The sequence below is a fragment of the Panthera leo genome, chromosome B3, assembly GCF_018350215.1.
Source record: "Panthera leo isolate Ple1 chromosome B3, P.leo_Ple1_pat1.1, whole genome shotgun sequence".
Lineage (NCBI taxonomy): Eukaryota > Metazoa > Chordata > Mammalia > Carnivora > Felidae > Panthera > Panthera leo.
In genome coordinates, this window is record NC_056684.1 from 105643594 (window position 1) to 105657779 (window position 14186).

The following is a 14186-nucleotide window of genomic DNA, read 5'->3' on the forward strand; positions in this document are numbered from 1 at the left end:
TCTATGGGTCAAAGGGTGGGGTTTGTGAAAATCACAAACACATTTTAAAGGATTAAGCAACTCGCTTGCAGTGTTTTTGTGGGACCTGCCCCATTCCCTCCTATTCTAATACTCTCTCCCCAACTCTTGCTCTATCTTGGTTTTCATAGTTTGTTTGTTTTTAAATGTCACAACATAGTGTCAGTTAGAGATAACCCGTGTTGGCAAGATTCATTTCTAGAAATTAAGAAATGACTCTCGAAAATCAAGGGCTATCAGCCATTCTTACATTATGTAAACCTGTTCAATGACACCTCAGACCAGCTGTGTTGGAAAAATAGATGGAGGGGCTCTGACGGAGGGGAGAAGAGGGCAAGTAATTGGTGGAACTTGGAGCACTTTTGGAATTCGGATAGAACTTCGAAGGTACCATGGTGGAGAACAGAGTGCCACGAGGCAGTGGAAGCCTGGAGGGAAGGGACACAAGCTACTGAGAGAGCAAGGCGCTAGGTGAGGTGAAGAAGTGGATGAGGACACATTTCACCCGGTTCAGATTTTCCTAGGGCATCATCCATTGGCTCAGGGTAAGGAAAAGGAATGGTCTTTCTTCTCTTCTACCCTCTTTACCGCTGCAAAGGCTGTCCCCTTTCCTCACCATTCAGACTTCAAGCCTATAGGATTAATGCTATGACTAACTCTATTCTGTAATGTGTTTGCTTTTTTGGTCTAGCCTGGGAACCTAAGCACCATTTAAAACATTATTATTTTTTTTTTTTTAAGAAAAAACACGTGGGGCACCTGGGTGGCTCAGTTGATTGTCTGACTTCAGCTCAAGGCATGAGCTCACAGTGTGTGGGTTCAAGCCCTGTGTCGGGCTTTATGCTGACAGCACAGAGCCTGCTTCAGATTCTCTGTCTCCCTCTGTCTCTGCCCCTGCCCCCCCACCCCGTTCTCTCTGTGACTCTCAAAAATAAACATCAAAACTTTTTAATAATAATAAAGAAAAAATATGTATTCTCTATTGCAAGCCTGTGAAATGAGCACAACATGGACTTTTGGAACAAAATAATTTTTAAAATATAAGCTACCCATATACAGTAAAACCTTAGTTTGTGAGTGTAATTTGTCCCAGAAACATGCTTGCAACCCAAAGCACGTATATATCAAAACGAATTTCCCCATAAGAAATAATGGAAACTTAGATGATTCATTTCCCAACCCAAAACAATATTCATTAAAAATGATTACAATACTGTAATATAATACAAAATAATAAAGAAAGTGCAAAATGTAAAGAAAAATAAACAAATTAACCTGCACTTACCCTTGAAAACCTTTGTGGCTGGTGTGAGGGAGACCAGAGAGAGGGGGGTTATTGTGTAGAATGACTTTCACTGTCACTACTGGACTATCTATTGGCTCAATGGAATCTTTTTCTGCATGGGGGCACAGATGTTGACCACAGTCCAATATTAATAAACTCTTGTCATACTGTATTTAACGTAACTAACAATAAGGCAGCAGAGGAAAGGGTCTATATCTGCAGGCAGGCTGACCTAGAATGAAGCAAAGCATTCCTAAGCTTACTCTTGGGTGGAAAAAGCAAAGGACTGTCCATAGGTGTTTGAAGTGACAAAAAATACACTAGTGCCGGTCGTGGGCTCCTTCCAACGTTCTGAAAACCACTGATTTCTGCCAACCACCATGGCCTGAGACGGAGCATTCAAGCATGGGAGATGATCACCCACAATCCCACAGCAAGGGAGAGAAAGAGAGAGAGAGAGAGAGAGGAACCATTGGCTCAGTTGTGAGCAGGTGACATTCAGTGTCAGGTACTACTCATATTACAACATATTGCTTATTTATCAAGTTAAAATTTATTAGAAATGTTTGCTTGTCTTGCAGAACAGTCACAGAACAAGTTACTCACAATCCAAGATTTTACTGTATATAGTTTGGATAATAGCCTCATACTTCTAATGAAGTTGTCTTTATACTCTTGAGATGACTGATCTACGATCCCTTAATAAAAAATGGTCTTTAATGAAAAAAATTCATTCCGTAAAAACCTCACTACATCATCTTTTTAAGGTTATTTTACCATTATTCTGCGGACTCGTGAAGATAGTTTTAAGAACAGCATGTGGGGCCCTGTTCTAAGCTGCTGTGTCATCATGCACTAGTGCAGTTTTTCCAGAATTCTCTCTGGAAAATGATACCTACAACCCCACGCTGACTTCCTCTCTTCCTGGTTCAAAACCATTCCCCGCTGCTAAACCTATCACCATGTTTCTCTTTCCTGCTTGAGGGAAAAGTGCTCAGCTTCCTGCAACCAGTGCAGAATTGGTCTCTTCTGGGCTCAGGATCTGATGCCACACCTCTGCCCAAGCTGAGTAAAATGACGTATGCACTTCATTTCTGGAGCTCAGTAGCAGAATGAAGCCACAGGAGAAATATACAGAGCATTGCACAGCATTTTGAGGACCATTGTTCTCTTTTATTACAAATGCAGGGGGTGGAGCGTGCAGGTAAATGGCTGACAACTGGATCTGCGGGGGAAGCTCTAATTGGTAGTATTTGCAGATGTCCATGATGGAACTATTCCCACCATGACTGATTTCTAGCTACCAATGTGCTGTCGCTGACTGGATTGACTGGGAAGGGATGTGCAGCAGTATACCATGACTTAGTGTTTCCACCGCTCAGATTCAGGTGGAATCTCAAGATCATAGATAACTGTAAAATGTAGTAACAATTAACATGCACTGAGTTTTGAGGGTTTATCACTTTTGTTTTTAATATAATTTATTTAAGTGTAAGTTTGTATGATTAAGTTTTTAATATTAACTGTGTTTAACAACTGACTCACAAAATCCCTGAAATCTAACAGTGGGTTTTTATGAGGCAGTTCCATAGGGCTTTGGCATCCCACTGATGTGGATCTGCCTTGAGCAGGGGACTCTTTAAGTCCCTTTTTTAAGTAGGGGATATGTATCAGTGAAAAGCCTTCCTGAGATGATGGCTGTAGGGATCTGCCCCTAAAACTTTAGGAATACAGTCAAACATATTTAAAATCATATATTCCTCTCAGAGACATCTGGGTTTTCTTTGTAGGTTCCCATCCTAGCGTTGACCTTACTCAAAGCTACTCAACTTGCAAATTCTAGCAGGCTCATAGCCAGAGGTGGTATAGCTTCCCGCATCGTTAACTTCCATGCGTAAGTCAAGAGGGGGACGACCCTGTTATTCAGAATCACTGTTACACGTGAGTGAAAAGTAATGGGGTTATATTTTACTTGCTTTAACTATGTTTAGATTTAAATGAGTATAATTTCCTAAAACAATAACATAAATCCCAGAGAAGAAAACCTGTCACTCGCAGGAAAGCAAAGCCAGAATAAAGCATTTCAATATCTCCTTTTCTACTTTAGCTGGGTGGCTAGTCTTCTGACAACCCAAAATATTATTTTAGGAGTTTGAGACACAGGGAGAGGGCACAGACAACCCGAGAGAAAAGGTTACAATCACAGTTTGGTGAAGAGAAAACACTCTCACAAAGATAATATGCCATGACATATTGTATTGAAGTGTGGCTTTTCATGAGAAATTCCACATCACAAGGTTCTCATGTAATACAGGACTAAAGTCGTCCCTAATCTCCAAATCCAGTGCCTAAGTGCTAGCATAACCTGCTGTGAAACAAGGCTCTTACATAAATCCTCCATGCTGTAATATTTCAGCTACAAAGGAGATTGTATCTGCCAGGATAATTCCCAATGAGGAAAGTTACAGAAAAAGTAAATAAAATTCTCTCTCTCCATAGAACACCCAGCCCATCTTTTACATGTAGATAAGGTTTTGCCACATGTAGACTGACCGGTTTTGGGTTAAAGGGCCCACGCGGAGATTTGATGTTTAAAGAGAAAAAGAAAATGAAAATTACGTGACATACTCGGTAGGGGATATTTTGAAAGCTAACTTGGGATGGTTTATCTAAAATGCAGGGCCAGGGAATTTTTACCAATGGAAGGTCGGTAGAGTCTTCACATGAGAATTCCTGATCAAGAGTGACAGGACTGTGTACCTGGAGGCAAGACTTCAGCCTTTGAAACCAGAAACAGTCAGCCTTAAGACTGCCATGTTATGCCAGAAGTACTTGGCTTTTTCTGTTTGTTATTCTTCATAAGTTTCAGGTTGCTATCTTCAGTTGTTAGTTCCTAACTTTAATTCCTAATCAGATGTTCAACTGCTTTAAATTTATGTGACTATAACATGCTGGTGTTGAGATCAACAAAGTCAGTTTTCTCTTGTTTGGGTTCACCTTGTGTTCCGGGTTGAATTTTGTCCCACCCCCTACTCCCACCTTACCCCCACCCCACCCCCAAATTCTTATGCTGAAATCCTAACCTCCAGTACCTTAGCGTGCGACCTTACTTGGAAATAGGGTTTTAAATGGACAATCAAACTAAAGAGAGGTCATTAGTGTGGGCCCTAATCCAGTGTGACTGGTGTCTTTATAAAAAGGCAATTTGGACACAGAGACAGCCACGCATGGAGGGAAGACTGTGGGAAGACACATAAGGAATGAAGGGCCATCTGCAAGCCAAAGAGAAAAGTCTGGAGCAGATCTTTCCTCATAGCCCTTAGAAGAAACCAACCCTACCCACACTTTGATTTTGGATTTCTAGCTTCCAGAACCGTGACACTATAAATTTTTGTTCTTTCAGCCACCCGGTCTGTGGTACTTTGTTATGCTTCCCTAGCAAATGAATACACCTAGCATATCCTAGAGGGCCAGATAACTACGGAAAACAGAAGGTGCTTCCTTTTCCCTTGGACATTCTTTCTTATCTGATAGTTCCTTCAACCATCCCAATGGCATTATTAGAGTTCGTTTCTACCAGTTTAAATTCCTCTCAGGATATGCTTCAATTCTCTTAGGGAATACCAGACCTATGTGGGCTCATAAGAAACATCAACTGTAACATCTACAAACAATAAAAACAAGCATGTGGGACATTTGGCAATAGGTATCAGAAGCATTAAAAGCCTTTATGTCCTCCTGTGCTGTATTTCTGCTTCTAAATACATACTCATATATGGGCACCAAAATTGAACTAGGAAGTACCAAGGAATTTTTTTTTTAATTGTTTTAAATTCTGAACTTCATAATGAAACAGGTGAAAGGGTTTTTTTCTTTTAATGTTTATTTTTGAGAGAGAGAGAGAGAGAGAGAGAGCAGGGGAGGGGCAGAGAGAGGGAGACAGAGGAGAGCAGGATGTGGGGCTTGAACCCACGAACCATGAGATCATGACCTGATCTGAAGTTAGACGCTTAAGCAACTGAGTCACCCAGGCGCCTTATTTTTAATACCAAAAAATTAAAAGTGACTTATTGTACAATCAAAAAATAGTTATCTTGACATAATAAAATACTGGTAGCCATTAAAATGTAGATGGAACACAACTTACTTACAAAGAAAATTCCCAAGATATATTTTTAACTAGTTAGTCAGTTATAAAATAAAGTGATCCCAGGTTTGAAAGAGAAGGAGGGCAGGGGAAGAAATGTTAATGCTTTTCTCTGGTTTGCAGACTTATGGGTGATTTTATTGCCTTAAGTAGCAGTATTTTCCAAATTCTCTACAAAGAACAGGAATTCCTGTTATAATTATGCAAAAGAAACAAAACAACAACAACAAAACTTTGGGTATAAGAATTTATAAGATAATTCTTATGGGCATGATCTTGAGATGATTTGGCCTACTTTTAAATTTATATAACTATTTTCACATAATGTACATACACAAAAGCATGCAAATCATAAATGAACAGCATGACGAATTATTGAAGTGAAATACCCATGTAACTAGTGCCCAGATAAAAAATTTGAGCAACAGTAGCACCCTAGAGACCTCCTTCATCCCCTAAAGGTAACTACTCTTCTAACACCATTATTAGTTTTCCCTGGTTTTTAGTTTTATGTAAATGAAACCACACTATATATTCTTTTACTCAAAGTTATTTTTGTGGAGACTGATCCATATTTTTACAAGTAGACATGACTCATTCATTCTCATTGTTGGATAACAGGGGTTGCCAAACTATGGCTCACAGGCCAGCTGCTGATTTTGTAAATAAAGTTTTATTGGAACACAGCCGTGCCCACTTCTTTACCTCTTGGCTGCTTTCATGCTACAATGGCAGAGTTGAGTAGTTATAACAGATATAAGGCCCACATGGCCTTACGACGTAGCCCATTACAGAAAAAGTTTGCCAACTCCTGCTATATAACATTAATTATGTGCCGATGCCACAATCTATCCATTCTACTTTGCATAAACACCTGTGTTGTTTCTAGTCTGGGGCTATGATGGGGCTGCCGGATACAGTAAGTAAAAATACAGAATTCTCAGTTAAATTTGAATTTGAGACAAACCAACAATATTTTTAGTATAGCCCAAATATGGCATGGCCACCCTGGCCTATAGGAATAGCATAGCTATTCACATTCGAATATGTGTCTTTTGGTGAACACATACACTCAGTTCTGTTGGGTATGTTCCTGGGAGTGAATTGCTAAGCTGTGAGGTATGTGTATGTTCACATTTAACAGATACGAATAAAGACTTTTCCAAAGTAGTTATACAAATTGATAGTCTCACTGGCAGTGTATGATTTAGTTGGCAATCGTTAATATAGTTAGTCCTTTTAATTTTAACCAGGCTGATGGGTGTGGAGTGGTATCCCACTCTGGTCTTTATTTGCATTTCTCTGATGACCAGTGTGAGCCCTTTTCACACGCTTATTGACCATTTGGTTACGGGATTTGTATGTGTGTATGTGTACTGCCTATTTAAAATTTTTGGTCTTTTTTTTTTTTTTTTTTTTTTTTTTTGATTGTTGGGCTAGCTGTCTTTCTCATGGCAACTAATGATTTCTGGCATGATCTGGCTTAAAACGGTGAACTGGAACAATCAGATTTTTTTGTGTGTGCCTCTTTTTTCTCTTTCATTTTCTCTCTCTCTCTGGAATTTGACCTGGAAAAGATGTTAAAAAAAAAAAAAAAAAAAGATGGGTTTCAGCATCTTTGAAAATTGAAAATTTGAAATTTGAAAATTCACAAGGTGACAGAGCAGCACTACCCAACAGAACTTTCTGAAATGACTTTCTCAAATCTCTATATCTGAGATACTCAATATGGTAGCCGCTAGCCTCATGTGGCCTCATTATTTGAAATATGGCAATTGTTACTGAGGAAGTGAACGTTGCATATTATTTCATTTTAATTTATTTAAGTTTAAATAGCCACATGGGGCCAGCGGCTACAGAATTGAACAATACAATTCTCATGGATTAGCCAAGCATAAGCCAGTTATGAATAAGCTAGTATAGGGATCCTAGTTAAGATAGTCAAAGAGATTCTTTTCTTCTTTTCTGTCCTTTCTTTTCTTTCTTATTAAAGTTTTTAGTTAAAAAAATTTTTTTTTAATGTTTATTTATTTTTGAGAGAGAGAGAGACAGAGTGCGAGCAGGGGAGGGGCAGAAAGAGAGAGGGAGACACAGGATCTGAAGCAGGCTCCAGGCTCTGAGCTGTCAGCACAGAGCCCAACGCGGGGCTCAAACTTACTAACCATGAGATCATGACCTGAGCCGAAGTCGGATGATTAGCCAACTGAGCCACCCGGGAGCCCCTAAAGTTTTCATTTTTTTAAGTAATCTTTACACCCAACATGGGGCTTGAACTCACGACCCTGAGATCAAGAGTCACACGGTCTTCTGACTGGGCCAGCCAGGTGTCTACAAAGGAAAGTATCTGTTTCTGAATTCTCAGGAGCTCTTCTGAAAAGTTGAGTGGCTGGAGCTGTTTTCATGTCCCCTCTTAACTGTGGCCTGATCTTACTATAACTGTTCTTAGATTTTGGTAAGATTGCATCTCCCTTATACTGCCCCGATGCTGGTTTTTCAGCTTTTCTGAGTTCTCAGTTAAACACGATGAAATGAATCTTTTCCAAGTGACTTTGCTGTGACTAAATTGATTAGTTGGCTCCGAATATTATAACGTCCTCTCCCTAGGGAAGAACCAAATTTTACCGTTAAGACCCTTACAGATTTACCAGCTTTACTCGACACCTCTCGAGGCGGCTACCAAGTTCATAACACTTTCTCCTCGAGAGGAAGACTCCCAGACACATAGTGAGAGGTCCTGAGTGACCAGATCTAAGAAGGTCTTGTAATCTTCTTTACAGAGGAGTGGTTCGAAAACTCTCCTGTAGATCTGAATCAGCTGCAGGACTTGTAAAAACAGACTGGGGGCCCATTCCTGCAGTTTCTTTTCAGTTAGGTCTGTGAGTTGGGCCCAAGCATTTGCATTTATAACAATTTCTCAGGTGATACTGATGCTGCAGATCTGGGGCCCACATTTTAGGAACCACTGCTATAGATAATCAACTTAGGGGTAGATATCTCAGGGATATCCCTGAGATAGGGATATCAGCTTCTCTCAGGAATTTGTGACTTGGAACAAAGAGATGTGGAGACTGAGCCCTCTGGAGACAAGTTACAAAAACTACCCCTGTTGTGATTCCCTGAGCTGGTCGGTTCCTGCTTGTGAGTGGAGCCTGGGTTGTTTAATCCTTTCACTTAATCCTATTTCTGTATTTTCCATAAACTGGCCATAGACAAGTTTCTGTTGCCTGCCCCTAAAAGAACTTGAACTAAGACATGAGCGTATCAGTTACATGTTCCACCACAGAAACAGAAACCGTTCTAAGTATTTAAAACAGATATAATACAGCACAGGGAATTGGTCGTGGGGTGACAGAAGGCCCGAGAAGCCAAATATGAAATGAGAGATTAATAACATCAGGAAGCTACCTCCACCCCTAGGCTGGAGGGACAAGGGGAGAAGGTGGCATTAACAGAGGCTGGGGTGATTTAGAAGAAGCCAAGACCACAATGGACCAACCCAACATGGGAAATGCTGCTGCCCTTGACAGAAACATTACCCAATGCCACTCTGCAGAAGTGGAAATAAAAAAATTCCCTGGCTTCATTCTTCCTCTTGCCTCCAACCTCTCATCAGTGCCTCTGTCTGCTCAGAAATCTGGAGAACATGGCCTGTGATAGGACAGCTTGGGGCACTGGTGGGATACAGATCTGAAAACAAGCCAAGGACCAACACTGTTCTATTTGGATTTTGTGTGTTTTTTCTTCAAAGCACACTTTGCCTCCTTGCAAAATAGTGACATAATATGTGCTCACATATAATTTCTAATAGTTGCTTGTTAAGAACAAATGTTTTATAGCTTTTTATTGTTTCATAATTAGGATTGACATTTGAGACCATCTTCAGGGGAATATTGCAAACGGTAAGAACTAGCATGTGAATTTTCAGCGCCAGAGGTGTTTTTATACGTCTCATCAGATTTAATGCTCAAAAACCTCGTGAAGTAGGTTTTACTGTTAGCTCAATTTTAAGAATAAGGAAATCAAGGCTCAGAAGGAGAAAGCAACACAGAATAAGCAAAGTCACATTGCTCAAAAGTGGTAAAATGGCTTGATCCCAAACCTGTGCTCAGCACATAACCTCAATTGTTGCAAAACACCAAGCTATTGTGCGAAACCACATGCAAAGCTACAAACTTAAAATTCTTTCTCTATTGATATCTCATGTCCTCTCTTATCAAAAAACCCAATGTGTAGAGTAAAACTGTGTAACCAGAACTGGGAGAGGTTATTTTGAAAGATCAGCAAAATACCCCCAAAGCACCTTCCCTCCTCCACCACCTGTGGATGGTCAATTAAATCTATTCTCAGTGGTCCCACAGTTTCCTAATTAATAGGCAATGATTATGGGGCAAGGCAGGGTCTTTCATAAGCTCATTCTAGAACAACAGCAATCATTTTAAAAAGAAAAGGAAAAAAGCAAAGAACCCTTTGGCTGAGAATATAAATTAAGCTACACATAGTGCGTGTTTTTGATGGCTCCTAAGACTACTTAGTCACTTAGAATTAAATACAAACACACACAATGAGTGTATGTGAATGTATGTGCCTGTGTCTCACGGAGAGGAAGAGAGAGAGTTCCCTTCTGTATCATAGAAATTGTTAATCTTCCTCTAGTCCCAGGTCTACGGGCTGCATTTCTGATGCTGAAAAGCCATCTTTGTTTCCCCTGGTTACCAATGAAACTGTGCAGGGATCAGTTCAAATCCATCACCATGTACAGAAAAATGCTTCCAAATACAAATCTTACTCTCTGTATCTGTTATCTATATCTATTTAAAAGGAAGGACAGCTCACATGTGCACATGTACACATTTCTGTGCTTACAGTGTAGGTACATGATGTCCTATATATATGGAAATGAGCTATGTAACACGGCACATCTCTATAATATTAATTGCTATAGAGAATGGGATTTTTTTCCACAGGCAGCCTCCATCCTCTCCTTCACTGCTTGAAGACCCAAGAGAAATTGCTGTAAAGTGATTTGTCCTATAAAGTTACTGCTCAGAATGTACCTCAATAATATACTTTTATCTATAAGGATAAGCCCTGCCTTAGAGAGAGCCCTACACCCAATTTATTGACTCAATAAATTTCAGGCTCACTGATTATATTTCCATCTAAAAGCTTTACACCGTTATAAAACTGGAGAGCCTTTAGTATCATTTCAGGTCAAGTTTCTTTCTGAATATTTTTCCACAATGAGCTGCAATACATTAAGCCTACCCGTTAACTAGAATATCACCCATTATACTCTTGATCTGATAGCCAAGGGACCATTTGCATTGTCTGGGTTCCACTTAACACAATATTTGAAATGGATAGAATAGCTTAGAACAGGAGAGCAACATTCAAGCCATCTTCCTTCAGTGGAGAAAAATGTGTCTGGTTTGTTAAAAGAAAATCAGAATTCAGAACTAAAACTTCTCTCTGTAAAACAAAGCATTTGTCTCTGCTGATATCCTCAACCAGTTCCATGAATATTTTTTCTTGAACCCAAGTTAGTGCTGCATAATGAGATGAGAAAATAAGAGTGATAAGATTTCCAGTAATTAGGTGCAGTTGTTTGAAATCTTAATTGTGAACTTCTCCCCTCCCCCAAGATGTACAGTCTTCTAGAGATTTTGCTAGCAGAAATAAGGGTGTGAACTGATCCTTATGCGTGATTGAGACACATCCAGTGCCATTATAATTTACCTTTACAACTGGAATAACTAGATACATTGATTCTTTTTTCAGTTAAAAAGACACCTGAAGAACTGCTCTCAGTGTGAATTGAGATCCACTCAATAATTGAGATTCACTCAAGTAATACTTGAGATCCACTGAATAATGAAAAATGTCACAGAAAAATTTTACATATTGAAAATAAAATCCTCCTAAAGGGTCAGAATTCGGCCACACACTTTTTGCTTTAGTTAAAATTAAACATTCAGCTGTATTAAGATCACGGCATTCTTGAACAGCACGATGCTGTTTGGTTTAGGTCGTTTAAAAAATATTTTAAGAGAAAGGCATGGAAAAGGAGGGGAGAGTGTTGTGGATTTAAAAGTGCATGTATGCATATGTGTCATTTATCAAAACTTTAGACAAGGACGTCGTCTTCCTGGGAGTTGAGAGCCCTCAGAGCGGGAAGTCCGCTGCAGGGAAGAACAAAAGCATGGCTGCGCGATAGTACTATCTCTGCAGCAGCAGCAGGCTCCCCGAAGGAGGGTTGCAGCGACTGTCTATTATTACACCGCATTTTTATTAGTGACAACCTCCGTTATCCTGTCAGCTCAGCCAACTAAGCTGTTCCCTGCGTTCTGGTTGGTCACCCGGACTCCGTTAAATGGGAAAAGGAAAGAGGACAGAAAGGTGAATTGTACTAAGTGGGGGCACACGGGGATTTCTCTTCTTCGCGGCCGGCATCGCCTCTTCCTCGGGGACGTGGGGGGAATTCCAGGACCGCTTTTAAGCCAGAAACCAGTGCCTCCTATTAATTAGTTTCTAAGCGCAAGGAAGGCAGCGAAAAGCTTAATCTTCTCCCTCCAGCTGGGGCCAAGAGCCGGGATGGTCAGAGCTGCCTGGCCCGTGCGCACCAGCGCCCGACCCCTGGCGGCCCTCAGAGCCCTCACCGGGCAGAATGGAGGTCAAGTCAAAGGTCACGACCGCAGGGTGCCCTCCCCCCACCCCCTCGCCGCGGTGTCCGCAACTCAGCTTCTTGAACGACCACCACTAACACTGCAAGGCTGGAGGGCGGGGAGGGGGCGGGTCTGGCGGGGGGCGGGATCAGGGGGCGGGGACGCAGCGGCCGAGGAAGGCGACGGGAAGTGTAGTTCCGTGAACCCTGGTTAGCGTAGCTACTCGGGCTGTGCCTGTGAGATCGAGACTACAACTCCCAGGGGTGTGCGGGCCCGGCAGGGGAGTCCATGCGCAGTGGGCGCCACATTGTATCCTATCAGGCGAGGAGAGGGTGATGTCACCTGCGAGTTGGTAACCTACGAGCGGCTGTGAAGGAAACTGTTTAACCGGATCCCATTGTACCCGGAGCGCAGAGCCGCCTTTCCAGCATGCAGGGGCTGCTCAGGTAAGGGGGACGTGCCGCTTCGCCCGCCGCACTCATTCATTAAGTAGCACCGCGCGGTGGCGTGGGGGTGGGCGCGCTACTTCGGGCCGGGCGCTGGGTTCGCGGCGCGCCCTCCCGCTGCCTCCCCGGAGCCCCAGGGCCAGTAGGTAAATATTAAACCCGTCCTTCAGGTTGGGTCTGGGTGGGAACGGGACCTAGACAGCTCCCGGCTGCCAAGCTGGGTTTGGGAAAATGGCTGCAAGCGCGGCGAAAAGCAAGGCAAGCCCGGAGGAAGGCGCCCCCGAGGACGGGGGTCCCTCCCTCCTTTCTTTCTGAGGCGCTGGGATGCCAAAAGAGCAGGCAGGGTACCATTCGCCGCCTTGCTGTAGTCTTTCGAGGCTGGGGCTTCGGGGCGCCGGGGGTCGTGGCCTCGGCTGGGGGCCCTGCCCGCGGTCGCGAGCTGCTGGCCCGGGAGGCTCCGATGCAGGCGTGGTGGACTCGGAGGTGGCAACAGGGAAGGAGGGACTCGTGTGCCCGCCCGCGTTCGAGCAGAACCCCAACCATCCCTGCAGCCCTCGCTTCGAGCTTTATTTGAAAAAGGGACGAGGTGACTGTAATTCCGCGAAAGTTGGAAGCTAAAGGTCTCGCAGGAGAGGAGGGAAACCCCGCGCTGCGGAAAGACCAAGGGGTGTTGGCGGACAGCGGGGAGCGGAGCCTGCGCCGCCTGTGGAGCGGGTTCGGGGCGCCGCAGGGTGCTCGCGCCTCTCGTCCCCCTGGGAAAGGTGCATCTTGTTTCCCCTGTCCGGATTGCTCCCTCCACAAAGAGCACCTGAGCTGGGGCGAAGCGTCTGCCCGGAGCCTTGGGCTGGGAGTTGGTTAGGCGGTGCGGGGTGTCGAACAATCTAATGATGAGGCTCGCTGTGGGGCAGGAGGGCTGGGCAATAGGAACCATCTGGTGTCGAAAATCCAACTGCTTGCAAATGGGTTTGCCCTCCGACTTGAGACGTGCTTGGGGCCCGAGAACTCTATAAAAGTCCTCTGGATTTCCTTTCCTAGCACCCTCATTCTTTCGCATACTCACTCATTCATCAAACCCAGCTAATGGCTCTGTTCTCAAGTCGCTCACAGCCTGGTGATGGGATGTTCTGGTTTTTTGTTTGTTTTTTTGCCCCCATAAAATATTTTGGTGGGCCCAGGAATTGATACTTGCGCTTTATTTCCTCTAGCTTGGTCCCCTACCCCATCTCCACCCGCAGGAGAGCATCAAGAGCATATGCTACCCGTGACCGTTTTGCGCTCAATGAGTTGGTAGTTGCTTGAGACTGGAGAGGGACCTAGTGAATTGAAGCGGAGTTTGTCTGCGAGACGAATCCCGTTGCCATGGCGACTCCTGCCGTCGGAATCTTAACTGCTCCCACTGCTGTTTCAATTCGTTGTGGCTCTGCGGGCAGCTGGGAGGGCGTGGCCAGTGGGTGTGGTCAAATGCTCGTTCCGGGCCCAGCTGCTCTCTCTTCTTCACCCTTTCCACAGCCCAGGCCTCCATTCTCTTGGAAATAACTTGGACACAGTTCTAGACCCCTTTCCCTCTCGTGTGCCCATACCTTGGACTCTCCTCTCTCCAGAAGTAATGCTGGAGCCTTTTTCCTGAG

The 14186-nt window shown here is 43.3% G+C and overlaps 1 protein-coding gene across 1 annotated transcript in view; it reads left to right on the forward strand.

The window, feature by feature from the left end:
* The first annotated feature begins 12448 nt into the window (after positions 1 to 12448).
* Positions 12449 to 14186, forward strand: part of DAAM1 (dishevelled associated activator of morphogenesis 1) — a 174284-nt gene continuing 172546 nt past the window's right edge. Inside the window, exon 1 of the mRNA XM_042943383.1 lies at positions 12449 to 12558. The gene's annotated coding sequence lies outside the window, so the exon portion shown is untranslated. The remainder of the gene's footprint in view (positions 12559 to 14186) is intronic.